Source organism: Phyllobates terribilis, unplaced genomic scaffold, assembly GCF_046119375.1.
Source record: "Phyllobates terribilis strain yellow unplaced genomic scaffold, ASM4611937v1 Scaffold_10__3_contigs__length_209671492, whole genome shotgun sequence".
Lineage (NCBI taxonomy): Eukaryota > Metazoa > Chordata > Amphibia > Anura > Dendrobatidae > Phyllobates > Phyllobates terribilis.
Genome location: NW_027362770.1, coordinates 118,015,516 through 118,033,142, shown reverse-complemented (window position 1 = coordinate 118,033,142; position 17,627 = coordinate 118,015,516).

The window sequence follows — 17,627 nt, the reverse complement described above, 5'->3', positions numbered from 1 at the left end:
CTAAGGACACATGTGCCAGCACCGGCAAAGTGAGTACAGTCTGTCCCACCGGCAGTGTCATTGTGGCTTTGGGCGGTATCGATACCTTACCAAGGTACTGGGAGGTAGTGGGCAACTTTTTAATCTGACTGACCCGCACGAGGTGCTGTAACACTCTCTTGTTAGCTGGGTCTCGAGTGGCGCGGGTCCAGTTGTTTTTGCTACAGCCCTCAGCCAGGAACTGTCCGACTTCTTTCAGCACATTCATGCCCAGGGTTACAATGGGCCCCTCGCCTCTGGGCCCGGTGGTCAGTACAATCCCTTTTCGACCGAGGTCCTTTCCACATGCCCGCACGGACATCCATACTACTCCCGCTACTGGGATAGGTAGTTGATTAGCCGCCACCAGTTTGACAGTGGGTTCCCAGCAGGAACGAGCGACTTCAGGAAAGTGACTTTGGAAGTACGTCTCAGGCATAGTGGTCACTTGAGACCTGGTGTCCATCAAACAGCGGATCCGCTGCCCATTGAATTCAGCCCAGATAATGGGCCTCTCGGAGACAATGTCTTCAGAGCTCCTTCTTCTACTCTCCGGGCGTCTGATGGGGCCAGGAGACCTGCAGTCCTGCCCTCTGGTTTCTGCTGCTGGGCCTTCAGTGCCCCACAACCTTGGACTCCGGTGTCCGGTTCTTCTACGCTTCCCTCTGGGGTGAGCTTATTCACAGCTCCACTCCCCAGGTCTTTCCTCGTCACTGTCCTGTCTTCAACTCCTCTCCACTTACTCTTACTAATCCCGCCTCCAGAGTCTAGTTGATAAGGTGAGGAGCTCCCCTTTCTGGTCTGGAGTCAGGAAAGTGTTGTATGATAGTAAACCTGATTAGGGGACCCCTCCTTGCTTCCAGGCATGGCATCACCCCCTGTGAGGGAGGCAATGCCACTGTGGCAACCTGACCCCTGGGGTGCCCCATTCCCCCCTAGTTAAATTCAGTACTCCCGGACTGAGGTTAGCTTTTTGAATTAACAATTAACAATAACAATTCACATTACAAATAGTTTACAAAGTTTTAAAAGCAAAAATTACACTGTGACCGGACCCCTGGGATGCGACATCATAATTAAAGTGTGATGCACACACAACGTTGCATCAACCTGGCTAATCAAAAGAAAAGCAAGGGAAAGGGCTCCCTCCCAGAAGTCATAGATTACTGAGTTTGACAATTGTTTCTCCCATCTCTAATAGGCATTTGGAAATTATTCAGTATAAGGCCTCATTCAGACATCCAATTTTCATGTACATGTTCTAACAGTGTTTTTTAGCCATTATAGTCTATTAGGCTCTTCACATGTCTGTACTTATTTGTGGACTGTGTGTTCCCAAAAATATCATGGAGACGTCCATTTTTGATCCAAGTAATCATCCATACAAATCTACGGATTTGTGAAAATCATGCACAGAGCACATTGCCATCCGTGTGCAATCCGTGCGTGGTCCGTTTTTAACACTGCAATGAGTTGAAGAACGTTTGCAAGTTTGTATTTTTTGTTACATATTAGAAAATCGCTGATCCAACTCTGATGGTAAAATCTGACACACGGACCAAAAACTGATGAAGTCTAAAATGCATCCAGTCATGACCTCTCTGATTAGGACTGCCCCTTTATTGATAAGGCCATAATCTGTATATATGACTCTTAGGATCAACTGGTGTCTAAGCTTTTGGAACATATAATGTAATTCAGTAACATTCACTTTTAGCAATGCAACTGCCAGTGCAATGACAGAGGTGTGTTGACTGTGGGAGACGTTGATACCGGCACTGTGGGTGTGTGCTGTCCAGCAGAGGTTGAGACACACAGACTGCTATAGAGTGAAGAATGACATTACTAGCAGATAATTGCAAGTGGCAGCCAATAGTTGCAAATTCTCAGCAAACTGATGCGAGTTGAAATCCACTGTTGCAAGTGCCAATTGTCTACCTCTATTCAAGTCTAACTGTTTACTTTTGAGACTATGCAACCATCAAGCTTATTGCCTCCCTGTGAGTAGTTACAACTGGTATCTGTGTGTCTTCATCTCTCCAGAGTGTGGAACTGCCTTACCAACAAAGGCCACTGCATCAAAGAATATTAAACCCCTTCATGACCGGAGCATTTTCCGTTTTTGCGTTTTCGTGTTTTGCTCCCCTTCTTCCCAGAGCCATAACTTTTTTATTTTTTTGTCAATATGGCCATGTGAAGGCTCATTTTGTGCGGGATAAGTTTTACTTTTGAACGACATCACTGATTTTAACTTATCGTGTACTGGAAAATTGGAAAAAAAATCCAAGTGCGGTGAAATTGCAAAAAAAGTGCAATTCAACAGATTTTTTTCTCGTTACGCGGTTTACCGATTGAATTAATTCTTTTTTTATATTCATAGATCTGGTGATTCTGAACGCGGCAAAACCAAATATGCGTATGTGTGAGTTTTTTTTTACTGTTTTATTTTGAATGGGGCGAAAGGGGGGTGACTTAAAATTTTATATATATATATATTTTTTTATATTTTTAAAAACTTTTTTTTACACTTATTGCATGCTTCGATAGTCTCCATGGGAGACTTAAAGCTGCAATTATCTGATTGCCTCTGTTACACAAAGGCAATGATCAGATTGCCTGTTTGTAGCAGATTTGCTCACTTGCTATGAGCGCCGACCCCTGGGTGGAGCTCATAGCAATCTGGCAGTGACAACCACAGGGGTCTCCTGCAGACCCCGGGTTGTCATGCCAACCCATCGACAACCCGCGATCATGTGATGGGGTCACCGATGGGCGGGGCCAATGACACGCTTCCCTGAAGCGCGAGTTAAATGCCGCTGTCAGAGACTGACAGTGGCATTTAACTGGTTAACAGCCGCGGGTGGATCCACCCACAGCTGTTGCGGGCACATGTCTGCTGTATAGATCAGTTGACATGTGCCCGGAAAGGTGCGGGCTCAGTGCCGGAGCCCGCACGAAACAGGGGTTTATGACGTGGTGCGTACTTTTACCCTCCACATCAGAAAGGGGTTAAAGGGGCATGTCATCCTTTAACTTATTTATAACGCAACATCAACCAAACCAACTCTTACATGTCTGTTAAGTTCAACCAATGAATGAATGTTAAAGGAGAAAAAGGATATAGAAAAACTTTTCAAATTTGGACCTTCTACTGATCTAGAGGTTTGCAAAGAAAAAAAATCACCCGACCAAGCTGTCTTAAATGGGAAAGAGAAACTTTCCTTTTTTGATTCTGAGTGTAACAAGCAAGGTGGCTGTGGCGGAGGGTTGCATCCGTCACGATACAGAAAAAGGGGGATCCTGGCTAGTTGTATATGCTATTACTTTGGCAATATGCCATTACAGACCGTATGTTGCCACTTGACATGGCAGGTCTGGACCTGATGAGGCAGATATGAATGAGGGAAACCGAAGTCCAAAAAAACCTTTTGTTTACTGAACAAACGGATGAGAAGCATATACATCAGATAGCAGGCACAATATTTTACAAATATATCTTCTGCATAATCCAGAGGCAGGAACATAAAAGTTACACGTGGTGATACATTAATTCCATTACATTATATTAGTCCAGCAAACCATTACGGGATTCTACATCTTCCCCAGTGAGGACCGCATGGGTCGAGGTGTGTCGCTATGGCTAGTCTCAACTTCTAGTTAATTTGTAAGAACTTCACTGGCGTCGTTATGACTCCTCACTACTATTCTCAAAGTGCATTTGATGAGGGCAACACATCCTCAATTTCCCATAGGAGAACCCGTATTCCAACCTGGCCATCTTCTCCTCTATGACCTTCAGATCTGACTGCACTCTAGCTTCTTATCTAGTACTAGATGGTGGCCCGATTCATACGCATCGGGTATTCTAGAATATGTATGCGGCCGACGAGGTGCAAGCAGCAGAGCGGTGTTTAAATTTGGTGCCAAAATCGCTGATTGGTCGAGACCGGCAACCGTGACCAATCAGCAAAGCGGTGTTAAAATTTTGCGCCTATATCACAGATGGGTCATGGCCCGCGGTCGCGACCAATCAGCAGAGCGGGGTTTAAAATTGGCGCCAATAATGCTGATTGGTTGCGGCCGGCGGTCGCGATCAATCAGCAGAGCGGTATTTAAATTTGGCGCCAATAATGGTGATTGGTCACGGCCGCGACAAATCAGTAAAGCGGTGTTTCAATTTGGCGCAAATAATGCTGATTGGTCGCGGCTGGCCACCGAGACCAATCAGCAGAGCGGTGTTTAAATTTGGCACCAATATCGCTGATTGGTCGCGGCCGGCCACCGAGACCAATCAGCAGAGCGGGGTTTAAATTTGGCACAAAAATCGCTGATCGGTCGCGGCCGGCCAGCGCGATCAATCAGCAGAGCGGGGTTTAGATTTTGCGCCAATAATGCTGATTGATCGCGGCCGGGGACCGCGACCAATCAGCAGAGCGGTGTTTCAATTTGGCACCAAAATCGCTGATTGGTCGCGGCCAGCCACCGCGACCAATCAGCAGAGCGGGGTTTAAATTTGCCGCCCATATCGCTGATTGGTCGCGGCCGGCGGCCGCAACCAATCAGCGTCGTATTAGTGAGGACCGGGGAGCGGCGCTGCCTGTGCGGGTACTTCCGCTGCGAGCAGCTGGGAGATGAGCGGCTGGTCGCAGCAGAAGCATCCCGACCGGCGGCGCTGCTCCTCGGTCCTCCATTCACACTTGCCGTCGGGAGATCAGAGCGTTGTTTAAATTTGGCGCCAATCTCGCTGATTGGTCACGGTCAGCTGGCGGCCGCAACCAATCAGCAGAGCGTTGTTTAAATTTGGCGCCAATTTCGCTGATTGGTTGCGGCTGGAGTCCACGACCAATCAGCAGAGCGTTGTTTAAATTTGGCGTCAATCTCGCTGATTGGTTGCGGCTGGAGTCCGCAACCAATCAGCAGAGCGTTGTTTAAATTTGGCGCCAAAATCGCTGATTGGTCGCGGCTGGCGTCTGCGACCAATCAGCACAGCAGGGTTTAAATGTGTCAGCAAGATCGCTGATTGGTCGCGGGCAGCGTCCGCGACAAATCAGCACAGCAGTGTTTAAATGTGGCGCCAAGATCGGTGATTGGTCGCGGCCGCTAATTAAATGTGGCGCCCAAATCGGTGATTGGTCGCGGGCTGGAGACCGCGACCAATCAGCGAATCGCATTGGTGAGTACCGGGGAGCGGAATCGTATTGGTGAGGACCGGGGAGCGGAATCGTATTAGTGAGGACCGGGGAGCGCCGCTGCCTGTGCGGCTACTTCCGCTGCGAGAAGCCGGGAGATGAGCGACTGCTCGCAGCAGAAGCATCCCGACCGGCGGCGCCGCTCCCCGGTCCTCCCTTGACACCCTAGCCGCATGGAGGTCAGCGCCGCTGCCTGTGCGGCTACTTCCGCTGCGAGAAGCCGGGAGATGAGAGGCTGCTCGCAGCAGAAGTATCCCGACTCGCAGTGCCGCACCCTGGTCCTCCCTTGGCACCCTAGCCGCATGGAGGTCAGCGGCGCCGGCGGTAGGGGTCCTTCTGCTGCTAGCGGCCGGGAGATGAGCGCCTCGCGCCGGTCATCTCCTGGCTGCATCTCCGTCCTGCAGATGGCTCCGGCGGTCAAGGTCCTTCTGTTGCTACCAGCCGGGAGATGAGCGGTCGCTCGCAGCAGAAGTATCCTGACCCGCAGCGCCGCTCCCTGGTCCTCCCTTGACACCCTAGCCGCATGGAGGTCAGCGGCGCCGGCAGTCGAGGTTCTTCTGCTGCTAGCGGCCGGGAGATGAGCGCCTCGCGCCGGTCATCTCCCGGCTGCAACTCCGTCCCGCAGAAGAGCCGCTAACGGCCGTCATCTTTATTCAGAAATCCCGCGGCGCTGATTGGTCGCTGCCGGACCAATGAGCGACGCGGGATTTCCAGGACAGACAGACAGACAGACAGACTGACAGACGGTATAAGACGATTATATATAGAGATAGATAAATTTCCTTTAGACCCACTTGTTTGAGATAAGGAAATCCTCCTTCCACTTAGTCCTTATTTATGCCCCTTGCCTGATATAAAAAACTCCTCTGCCACTTAGTCCTTGTTTCAGAACATGCTATCTGTTACACGCACGCCGCCTAAGTTCAGATAGGGGCGAGACCGGTTACATGAATTCGTTGGAATCTTGGGGGAACCATTACTCAGGGCGACTATAAGCTGCAGCTTCTCTCAGGCACACGATAGATTCAGTTGCTGCCCAGACACATCTGACAAGAGTTTTCATAAACGGTAGAACAATAACATGAGGCATGGACTGTCCAATGCAAATGCCTCTTTGAGCAACAGGCTCCAGTAATAACAGTACAGTCTCCTTTGCAGCACAACAGTACACAGTCTATTATCCGGTAGCACAGTACAGCACAGTTTTGATGCATACACAACCACAGGCTTTTCCTTTACAAGGACTCAATAGTACACAGCATTCTTTATCCTGCATGGAGATGGAGGGGGAGAAGGGTGTGATGAGAGAGATGATCTCTTTGACAGGCTTCCTTCCAGTCCTTATCTTCCTGGCCGATAATACTCCACACTGTTAGCTCAGGGAGTCCAACTGACCTTTGTTTAGCTTCCCTCCTGACCTGAATTCTGTTCCCTTGCCTTCTGTGAGATACATATCAAAAGCCACCTTTCTCTTGGCTCTTGCCAGACAGTAAACAACTTCCCCACAATCCCCCTGGGGCTCTGCTAAAACACTCCCTGTCTCCTGTGACTGTGTTAACCTCTGTAGTTGCTGAATGCTTTTAAAGCAACAGCACTACTTCTGCATGTCACACTCTGCAACAGCACTACTTCTGCATGTCACACTCTTCCCTCCTCTTCGAATGTCATCCTCGACATTCGTCTCAGTAGGTCAATCTGACCAATTCTGAGACAGTGGTGAAAGTTGGATAACTTTATATACAAATTGGCATTGTGAAATTGGTATAACGTTCATAAACATTGATAACAACCTAATCTTACGACCTTTTTCCTGTAGGATGCCTGCAAGAAATAAACAATTAACACAATTACAACAATCAGCATCTCTTCAGCTGGAGCTTTCCGTATGTCTTCAACCAGCTCTTTCTCTCTCTATGCTTTAACAGTTCTTTGTTTCTAGAAAGTCTTTTAAGGAAAATCAAAGCATGAAAACAAGTCTTTCCATACTGCCTCTCGGTGGTGAATACCACTCAAGTGGGCTTACCTGGTCCGCAGGCAAAGATACCTGTTTCCAGTCGACAGTCCTTGGCAATTGACTCGGTTCACTAAGTGCCTCATACATCAGCATCACGGGCCTCCTCACTCTCGAGTTGACATCCTCCTGGTGGGTTGTTCCTCAGAGACAACGGGTTCTTCGGTCGCAGAAGTTTCTTCTGCCACACTTATTTTCCGTGCTTCCTCAGATGCTCTTGGAGCTGCCTCTGTAAGTTCCTGTACTTCTCCTGAGTCGCTTGTTTCCGCACGGTCTGGTAATTCCGCTCCTCCTGAGAATCGATCGGTCTCTTCAGGGGCCAGTGTTCGATCATCAGATCTGAATTGAACTTCATCTGTACTCCTTGGTACTAACTCTGGAGCCTCAGGACTTAGTTCACTCTCCTGAGGATGGTACATCCCTCTCCTTGCCAGTCTGAGAAATACAACGGTGTGTTCTTCTCCATCGGAACATAAAGGTCACTATCCACCTCCGGAGCTTCAGTCTGTGGTGGTTCCCTAGTCAATCTCTAACGATGTCGGTCTACTTCTGGGAAGTCTTATTGTGGTGGGAGATAATCACAGTGTAGTAGTAAATTTCAAAGGACTATCCTGGATTTCTAGTCTCCCATTTCCAATCGGATTTCATACACTGGGCTGACATCAGCTTTCCTCCTTCCCAGTACGAACAATGTTTTCCTGGATCGCCTTTCTCACGTATGTTCTTGACTAGCACCTGGCTTCCCGGTGCCAATTCTGCTCCATAACATTTTCGATCATAGTACTCCTTACTCTTACTCTGTCCTTGTGTAACCACTTTGGACGCTATGTTGTATGCCTCTGTCATCTGTTGCTTCTATTTTCCAACGTACTCCGGATAGGTTCAGTAAGTCTCTGACACTGGAGTATCGAACATGATGTCAATTGTCAGTCTTGGCGATCGTCCAAAACTCAAAGCAAAATCATTGAAGTTGTTCTCTAACGCTGTGCGACCCGATTTATTGGTGGTGGCATATGCTTGAGGAAATCGAGTGAAATGGTCCATCACCACCAAGATGTATTCGTAGCCACCCTTGCACGTCTCGAGATGTAGAAAGTCTTTTGAGACCATCTCAAATGGATGCGTAGTTTGGATGTTGCCCATAGGTGCCCGGGTTGATGTGTTGGGACGTTTATCTTTCAGACACCCACACTCCCTGGTCACGTACCTCTCAATATCTCTCTGCATGTACGACCAGAAGAAACGTTCACGGATCAAATTTGTTGTCCTTTCCACTCCCAGGTGTCCCATGTTTTCATGGAGTTCTTTGAAGACCAACCTACGGTATACTCTAGGTAGCATCAACTGCCAGTTTTGTCCTCCTTCATGATACAGGATACCGTCTTCACTGAAGTAGAGCTTTGTCCATTCTTTAATTAAAACAGATACGGCTGGTGACTCGTTATCTCTCTCCCATTTACTTGGAAACCGATTTTGGTCCACATAAAGTAGTATTCTACCAATTATCTGATCTTCCCGTTGTGCTCTACAGATTTTCCCTTTTGGCAGTTGTTGAATAGACCGGGGGTGATCTTGTTCTCTCTCTTTTATGGTGGTTCCACCGTCAACGGACACCAGAATGGTATCTTCCTCCTGATAAGCTTGCACTGCTTGGGTAGTGCTCTCAATTGCTTCCAGACTGACTTCCTACGACCATTCTTGCATGAACTTCTCAGGCTCTAGTGGCATTCTTGACAATCCGTCAGCAACTGCATTGCATTTTCCTGGCCTGTACTTGATGCTGAAATTAAAGTCACCTAGTTCAGAGACCCATCTCTAACCTGTTGCATTCAGTTTGGCTGTAGTAAGGACATAGGTCAAAGGGTTGTTGTCAGTGTATGCCTCAAATTCTTTGCTGTAGTAGAGATAATCTCTAAATCGTTCACAGATAGCCCATTTCAATGCCAGGAACTCCAATTTTCCAGAAAGTAGTTAGTAATTCTTCTCGGCGTCAGTCAACGTTCTAGAACCGTAACCGATGACTCTCATTTTTCCATCTTGATGCTGATACTGGGCAGCTCCCAGTCCAACTTGAGTAGCGTCACAATGAAGAACAAATGGTAAATTGAAATTAGGATATCCCAAGATGGGTGGTTTTACCAGGTAGTCTACTAGTTCTTCCAGTACCTCCTGGCGGTCTTCTGTCCAGAGAATGGGCTGTTGGGGAGAAATGGCATTGTTTCTTTTAAGCCCGGTCCAACCCACGTTCTTCTTTTTTTCCATGGGTGTTGTTGTCTCTGTTGTCCCCCCCAAGAGGAAGTAAAGTGGGGCTGCAATCTTGGAGTAGTTCCGAACGTAAGTGCGATAGTAGGAGAAGAATCCTAATATCTGCCTCAACTCCCCGACGGTAGAGGGCCGCTTGTCTTTTAAGGCCAGTACCGGAGCAATTTCTCCTGGGTCCATGGTATATCCTTCTCCGGATACAATTTTCCCTAGAAATCAGACTTGTCTTTTGAATAGTTCACACTACTTTGGGGTCAACTTAACTCCGTGTTGACATGTTCAACATGCTCCCAGAAGGTTTTGCTGTGTACTGCATTGTCATCCAAGTACGGCTGGCAGATATCGTCCCTCAATCCTTCTAAACATGTCTCCATGCTTCTCTGGAATTCTACTAGAGCTGAACTGAGCCCAAACGGTATGCGGATCCACTCATATAATCCCCACGGTGTGGTGAATGCTGTCAAGGGTCTACTGGACTCTTCAACAAACCCTTGGTGGTATGCCTTACACTGATCGAAGACAGAGAACCAGGTGCTTCCTGATAGGCTATCCAGCGTATCTTGGATCTTTGGTATCAGGTGCCGATCAGGTACTGACTTTCGGTTTAGTTCCCGGTAATCACAACAGAGTCTCAACGTACCGTTCTTCTTCCTAACACAGACAATAGGAGAGGAATAAGATGACTTCGACTTTTGGACCCAACCTCTGTTGGTGAGATCTTGTAAATATTCTTTCACTTCACGATGTAATGGTTTTGGCACAGACACGTAATTTCTGGTTACTGGGTTCGTGTCTTTCAAATTGATTTTCAAATGCAACGACGGTATACAGCCTATATCAGAGTCATCTTTAGAGAAAGCATGACATTCTTCTCTCAGCATCTGTTTTGCTACCGCTAGATCTTCAGCACATTAGTGTTCCAGGGGTACTGGGGGATCCTAGGACCCCGAGGTAGGTTGCACAATTTCCTCCCCTGGGCAACTCCTGTTCCTTGGTGGGGAGATGTAATTCACTGTAGACCCCTGGGCTAGTCCCACACTGGCTGGATATACCGTTTTAATGGTTTTGATGTGATCTAACACAGTCTTTGGATCCAGTCTTATTTCGTGTTTCATAGTATTCATCACTGGTATAGTCACTCGAGCAGTCTCACCTTGAACTAGGCCTTCCGGAAGTTCTGAGGAGTCTCTTGGCACGAACAGTCTTTTCTGGACTTTTCTTCCCGGTTCTAGCCGGACTCCACACCTCACCCCCACCATTTGGTTTGCAGGGATTATGGTTGGGCGCAAGCCTACCTTGACTTCTTTTAGGTCCATTGTATTCTGTGCTTTCTTTACTTTATGAATCACGTTTTCCGCTACGGCGTTGGGTATGGCGAGCGATGTGGCGATTGCATCCACCACCGAAGCCCCTGCCTTGTGTTTCGTGATGACATCACTGACTAAATTATAACCCAGTATAGGATCCTCTGCCACGTTCTGATCACTGGTCACGAGAAAAGGTACCAAAAGCTCAATGGTGTTGCTGTTTTTCGTGGCCCTGAGTTCGAAAGTCACTTCCACCCAGCCTATGAAAGGGATTTTGGTCTGGTTGATGGCTTTGCAGTGGAGTTCCACTGGTCCCAAGAGTTCATTTAGTGACCAAAGGCAAGTGTGTGACAGGTAGCGCTTTCTCCATTCTTCATTTAAAAGGCTCGCTTGGGCTCCAGTGTCCCACAGTGCTTTTACTAGAAGTCCATCTAGCTGGCACTGTATAAAGCACCTTTCACCGGTTAGGCTGATGAGGCTATCTTTACTGACAGAGGAATCCTCCTCCCAGGGGTACATTGTTTGACCTCCGCACTGGGCATTAAGTAACTGATACACCTGTCTCCCTTGCAGCTGTTGTAGACGGGAACACACTTCGGGATAGTATTGACACACAGCCATTTTACCTCATGCGCAGTTCTGGAGTTTGGTGAGATTTGCATTTGCTTCTGGGGCCTCCTCCGTGTGGTGGTTACCAGTCGCCCCGCACTGGTAACCTCCTGTCTTTTAACCCAAAAAACTGTGACCATTGGCATTCCTTGGCATAATATCCTTCCTCACCACATCTTGTACAGTGGACACACACCATACTCTGATTTGATGAACGGCACGCTTCACAAGCAAGGTATCTTCTGTTTTGGAACCCAACCCTGGGTCTGAGGGATACCAGTTCTGGCTTAGAACCAATCAACTTTTTCACCTCAATCAACTCGGCTCCCAGTTCTCCTATTACTTCCTCCCAGTCAGAGCTGGCAGACCTCTCTTTTGTTGGTGATTTAAGGTTCCCTCTTGGAGGTGGCAGTGGAGGGTCTCTACGATGATCTTTGGACTGGCCACTGGGGATCTCCAATTCAGCTGACTCATTTTGGTGATTTTAGGAGCAGGTTCTTTAACTTCTGTTTGCTTTCTGACTCCAAACTAGTGTCCTCATTCATTTTTTCAATTAGGACTTCAACCAAAATGTCAGGATCTTCTAGATACTGTTTCAGCTGCAACTTGATATCTTTGCTGATTAATCCCGTTCCCACTTATCTCAAGAACTTCTTCTGGACTAGTCCAGCATCAAATTTCTCTTCCGCTTCCACATCTCTGGATGCCAACAACAGTCTATCCTTCAGTTCAATTGCTCTGAACAAGAAACTTTGGGGTGATTCATTATTTTTCTGTGAGAGGTTAATGAGTCGGTGGAACAATTCTGAAGTACTCTCTTCTTTATAGTGCCCTTTTAAAATCATCTTCAGCTGCTGCAAGGTCAATTGACTTTTCATTTCTAGCATACTACGAAGGTTCAGTCCTGGGCTGATCACTTTCACCATCCTGTCAACGATCTCCTCTGGCTGGTAGCTTTTCTGTAAGCCTGCATCGATCTGGTGCAACAAGTTCCTATAAGACAGTCTCTTTTTCTGTTCAAACTCTCCAGTCTGTCCCAGGATCTTGAATTCTTTCCTTATGGTGATTTGTGGTGTTAGAGAGGACTGTCTCCGTCATTTATCTAACCCGAGCAGGTTAAAGGTCCTGTCTGAGTCACTCGTTCAGAGGTTTTAGTCAATTCCTGCAGGGTTGTTGTTAGGGCTTTGAATTGTTCTTTCAATTCCTGTAGTTCTGTCTGTGGACGGAGATTTCCGCTTTTGGTAATTGGTGCCGCCCCTTCATCCTCCAACTTCAACCTGGTTAGAAACTGTATTAGCTCCTGGAGGAATGTGTCCATGACGTCTTCAGCTTCTTTTTCTCCCAGCTCATCCATTTTTTGATTAAAGGCAGCTAAAAGTTGCCTGCGGTTGTGTACTTTGGAAATCTGTTCTACTGACATCTTTATATGTTCTGCTACTGTTCTCAATTCTTCACAGGTTAACTGAAGAAGCAGCTCACTAATTCTTTCCATTTGTATTTCCACATCCATTGCTGCTAGTGAGATTTTCTTTAGGGTTGGTCCCCTTTAACTGGTGTAGCAGAGTTGAGATGAGGTGCTGTGTTGCTGTGTTTTTCCAGACACTTTTCTTCATCTCCTTCTACACTCTAATTCCCGCTCAGGATTCCTCGTACGGCTCACCAATGTTACATGCGTGCTGCCTAAGTTCAGATAGGGGTGAGACCGGTTACATGAATTTGTTGGAATCCTCGGGGAACCATTACTCAGCGTGACCATAGGCTCCAGCTTCTCTCAGGCACACAATAGATTCAGTTGCTGACCAGACACATCTGACAAGAGTCTTCGCAAACTGTAGAACAGTAACATTTAATGAGGCATGGCTAGTGCAATGCAAATTTCTCTTTGAGCAACAGGCTCCAGTAATAACAGTACAGTCTCCTTTGCAGCACAGTAGTACACAGTCTACACAGTACAGCACAGATTTAATGCATACACAACCACAGGCTTTTCCTTCACAAGGACTCAATAGTACACAGCATTCTTTATCCTTGATGGAGATGGAGGAGGGAAGGGTGTGATGAGAGAGATGATCTCTTTGACAGGCTTCCTTCCAGTCCTTATCTTCCTGGCCAATAATACACACTGTTAGCTCATGGAGTTTAACTGACCTTTGTTTAGCTTCCCTCCTGAACTGAATTCTGTTCCCTTGCCTTCTGTGAGATACAGATCATAAGCCACCTTTCTCTTGGCTCTGGCCAGACAGTAAACAACTTCCCCACAATCCCCCTGGGGCTCTGCTAAAACACTCCCCTTCTCCTGTGACTGTGTTAACCCTTCTAGTTGCTGGATGCTTCTGGAGCACAACACTTCCTGTCTTATGTGCTTGTGTTGCTTCTAATAGTTGCTGAATGCTTTTAAAGCAACAGCAGTACTTCTACATGTCACACTCTGCAACAGCACTACTTCTGCATGTCAGATATCCTATTATGTTCTCCCTTCTTCACACATAAACACTAGTGATGGGTGAGCATGCTGGTTACTCGTCTGAGCATTTCACTGTTCGCCGAGTATTTCCAGGGTTGCTCGACGGGAGCTTGGGTCTCGTCCCTGCATCTTTGGCGCCCTTTACAAAGCCAACGAACATGCAGGGATTGTCTGACACTCACTGTAATGCCGTAGCCATGTTGGTTGTGGCATTACAGTGATTGGCTGGCCGCACAGCGTCATCTGTTCTGTATCAGACCTGGCGCCGCCATGCTCGTCACAGTCACTCTGGAATCAGACAGTGTAGGGAGAGGTGCTGCTGAGCTAGGGAGAGATTTGCTTGTTTCTAGTTAGTGTAGATGTATCAAACTATTTTAGATACACATATCCATCTCAACAAACAGTCATTCTGAGGACTAATCCATCTGCAGAGATGTCAGGCAGGCAGCGTATATATGCAGGCAGGATTTATAGCAGACTGCAGTGCATATAGCAATAGAGGCTCCATTCCAGTTTTGTCTGCTGCTGCTGTTAGAAATTTCTGGAAATAGGCCCAGGTCTCAGGGGCTAGGAATAATTTTTTTGGATCTTAATCCTCATTATTTGCTTAAAAAGCAATCCAGAGAACAACGTTGTTCTGCACCATTTGCTTGTTGGCACTGCAGAATTTTGCCAGGTCCTTTCCATATTGCACCGCTAAAAATCCAGCTATTTAAAACTGTGGTTTGTCCTTCACACAGATCACATATATTAGCGCTGAAAATACTGCCATTTCTGGCCTCCATTAAAAAATTTTCAGTATGTCAGTGAAGCAATTGACACCAGTTTGCTGTTCATAGTTACCTAGAGGCCAGCTATGTAAAACTGTGTTTTCTCCGTCACACGGATCACATATACGTTTTCAGAAAATACTGCCATTTCTGGCCTCAATTTAATTTTTTTTCAGTGTGTCAGTGAAGCAATTGACACCAGTTTGCTGTTTAAAATAGTTACCTACACACCAGGTACTTAAAACTGGTTTGTCCGTCACACAGATCATATATAAGTTCACTCCAAATTCAGTCATTTGTAGGGAGCGTGGAAGATATTGTCCTCCATTTAAAATGGGCAAGGCACGAGGCAAGGGACGGGGAACGGGACAATATGGTGATGGTGTATACAGAGGCCGAGGCCGAGGCCGAGGCAAGCTGAAATTGTGCCACAACAAACATCCACTTCTTCTCGCTGTCCCAATTAATAGGGGACCGCAGAACACCACTATTGAACACAGAGCAGTGTGAAAAGGTTTTTGGTTGAATAGCAGATAATGCTTCCAGTCACTTAGCCACCACCACCACCACCTTGTCTTCCACACGGTCAAGTCTCAGTAGCTGTGAGTCTGGACCTCATATTCCTCACCCTGAGCCTCCTTCCTCCCACCATGTTGAGTGCCCGGAGACAAGTGATCCCACACTTAGACACTCTGAAGAGCTGTTCACTTTTCCATTTATAGATTCGGGCCTCTCGCCTGGTCCACTTGAAGCAGGGGTAAGAGGAGATCGCATGTAGCGATGCCCAAATATTTGAGCAGCCATGGTCACATGAAGGCGACGGTGGGAAAGTGTCACAAGAGGTGAACGATTATGAGACACAATTGCCATAAAGTCAGGAGGAGGACCAGAGTGGGGAAGTGGAAAACGAGGTGGTGGATGATATATTAACTGACCCAACCTGGCAGGAGGACATGCAGAGCGAGGAGAGCAGCACACAGGGGTAGAAAGGCAGAGCACTCCAACAGGCAGGAAGAAGCAGTGTGGTGAGCAAAAAAGAAAGGGAGGCAGGCACCATTGGATGTAATATACTTAGTAGAGATCAACCTGTTGCATGAAGAAACATGTGCAAAAAAGATAGAAGAAATGCAACATAACGGGATCTCAATACAAAAAATATTTTTATTTTTATTATACAAGCAAGCCACAACACAGACAACTAAAAACAAGTAAAACCCACAAAGACGCAGTGTGGTGGCCGCAGAAAGAAGGCAGGAAACCATTCCCCATAACACCAACACGAAGGAAGTTGCCAGTACAAGTGTTAGGTCTTCCCAAGTCTGGTTGTTTTTTAAAGACTCTGCTGATAATCCCAGAAAGGCCATTTGCACCTTCAAGTGGACTGGGCGAGAGGCCCGAATCTATAAATGGAAAAGTGAACAGCTCTTCAGAGTGTCCAAATGGGATCAGTTGTCTCCGGGCTCTCGGCATGGTGGGAGGAAGGAGGCTCAGGGTGAGGAATATGCGGTCCAGATTCACAACTACTTAGGCTTGAGCGGGTGGAAGACAAGGTGGTGGTGGTGGTGGCTAAGTGACTGGAAGCATTATCTTCTATCCAACCAATATCCAAGAAATAGTGGCGGCTGCCGCCAGCATGAGGTTGTGAAAAGCTTCCGCCTCCGCGAGCCTAAAAGGCAATATTTCAAGTGCAAGCAGCTGCCCAGAAATCTGGCAGTTTAGTATTGCGGCCTGTGGGTGGGTGGCAGGCTGCATACTTGCACTTGCATTCCAAGTAACAGAAAACTAAGAAGATGGTGGCCTCTATCATCATCATGGCCTCATCTCGGCACTATGAACTCTCCTGAAGGAGTAGACAGGGTCCACCAGAGGAGTCTTCGGTTTTCTGGTGGGCTCGTCCATCCCTACCAAGAAGCAGCCCTGTCTAAGAAAAGTGTGGGGGAAGGTTCGCAGACACTCTATGGCTGCTTTTTTAATGTGGATTGGACGTGCTTATGCATGTTATTCCTCAAACCGCATTGCAGATCAGGCCATTGCCCAATTCTGTAGTCAGTTTTCCTCTATTCCAGCCAGTCCTTTCACCGAACTAAAGAATATGGCTGTGGTGAAAAACAACTCTCAGCAAAAAAAAGCTGTGGACTGGCTCTGTATCATCCCTGGCTACATTCACCTGTCCATGTGTTTGTGGTTAGGGGTCCTTCCCAGTAAGTGCACTGGGAAGGGCATGGGTAATGTTGTGGGACCCATGCTTGTGGAACGCAGAGACGATACTGGGAGAAATAGTGGCGGCTGGGGACCAAGTATGGACACCCGGCCGCCGCCGGCATGAGGTTGTGAAAAGTTTCTGCCTCCACGAGCCTAAAAGGCCACATTTCAAGTGAAAGCAGCTTTATAGGACTTCCTGGGAGAAATGATAGCTGGAGTAGATATGGTTTCCCAAGTCCTTTCAACAAGCTAAAGAATATGGCTGTGGTGAAATACAACTCAGCAAAAAAAGCTGTGGACTGGCTCCGTACCGTTCCTGGCCACATTGACTTGACCACGTGTTTGTGGGTAGGTGGTCCTTCCCAGTAAGTTCACTGGGGAGGGCACGGGTAATGTTGTGGGACCCGTGCTTGAGGAAGGCGGAGACGACACCGGGACAAATAGTGGCAGCTGGGGACCGAGTATGGATACCCGGTCCCACCACCATAAGATTGTGGCCAGCTTCCGTCTCTATGAGCCTAAAAGGCCACATTTCAAGTGCAAGCAGCTGCCCAGAAATCTGGCTGTTTAGTATTGCAGCCTGTGGGTGGGTGTCTGACTGAATGCTTACGCTTGCATTCCAAGTAACATAAAGCTAACCAGATGGTGGCCTCTATCATCATCATGGCCTCACCTTGGCACTTGGAACTCTCCTGAAGGAGAAGCCAGGGCCCACCAGCAGCTGTCAAAAATTTGGCAGTATAGTATTGCAGCCTGTGGGTGGGTGGGTGTCTGGCTGCATATTTGCGCTTGCAT